Genomic DNA, 1180 nt, shown 5'->3' on the forward strand with positions numbered 1-1180 from the left:
TTTTTTTTCAAAAATCACTTAATTTCTTTCCCAATCTTAATTTTCGAAAATCTCAATCAAATTTTCAAATTTCTTTTTATTATTTCAAAATTTTTTTAATTTATTTTCGAAAATTCTTCCCCTCTTCTCACATCCTTCTATTTAAGGGACTCACACTCCTCCTCAAGGTGCAATTCGAACTCTATCCCTCTTGATAAGTTCGAATTCTCTTCTATCTACATCCTCCTTCTATTCTTCTTTTCCTCTGACACCTCAAGGAATCTCTATACTGTGACATAGAGGATTCCCTACTTTCTTGTTCTCTCCTCTTTCATATGAGTAAGAGCAAAGATAAAGGCATTCTTGTTCAAGCTGATCCTGAACCTGAAAGGACCTTGAAGAGAAAGCTAAGAGAAGCTAAAGCACAACTCTCTCTAGAGGGCCTAACAGAGCTCTTCAAGGAGGAAGAAGCCATGGCAGCCGAAAACAACAATGCCAACAATGCAAGGAAGGTGCTTGATGACTTTACTGCACCTACTCCTGACTTCTATGGGAGAAGCATCTCAATCCCTGTCATTAGAGCAAACAACTTTGAGCTTAAGCCTCAATTAGTTTCTCTAATGCAACAGAATTGCAAGTTTCATAGACTTCCATTGGAAGATCCTCATCAGTTCTTAGTTGAATTCTTGCAAATCTGTGACACTGTCAAGACCAATGGGGTTGACCCTAAAGTCTACAGACTTATGCTCTTCCCTTTTGCTGTAAAAGACAGAGCTAGGACATGGTTGGACTCACAACCTAAAGAAAGCCTGAACTCTTGGGAAAAGCTAGTCAATGCCTTCTTGGCAAAGTTCTCTCCACCTCAAAAATTGAGTAAGCTTAGAGTGGAAGTCCAAACCTTCAGACAGAAGGAAGGTGAATCCCTCTATGAAGCTTGGGAAAGATACAAGCAATTGATCAGAAGGTGCCCTTCTGACATGCTTTTAGAACAGAGTATCATAGGAATCTTCTATGATGGTCTGTCTGAACTGTCCAAGATGTCATTGGATAGCTCTGCTGGAGGATCTCTTCATTTGAAGAAGACGCTTGCAGAAGCTCAGGAACTCATTGAAATGGTTGCAAATAACCAATTCATGTACACTTCTGAAAGGAATCCTATGAATAATGGGACAACTCAGAAGAAAGGAGTTCTTGAGATTGA

General features: G+C 39.4%; 1 non-coding gene across 1 annotated transcript; it reads right to left on the reverse strand.

Moving 5' to 3' along the window:
- Positions 1 to 854: 854 nt before the first annotated feature.
- Positions 855 to 962, reverse strand: LOC148577276 (small nucleolar RNA R71). Its single transcript, XR_015903431.1, has one exon. It is a non-coding gene; the product is annotated as a small nucleolar RNA R71 (small nucleolar RNA).
- Positions 963 to 1180: the final 218 nt, after the last annotated feature.

This window comes from Arachis ipaensis, chromosome B1 (genome assembly GCF_059453495.1).
Source record: "Arachis ipaensis isolate K30076 ecotype BB chromosome B1, ASM5945349v1, whole genome shotgun sequence".
Taxonomy (NCBI): Eukaryota; Viridiplantae; Streptophyta; class Magnoliopsida; order Fabales; family Fabaceae; genus Arachis; species Arachis ipaensis.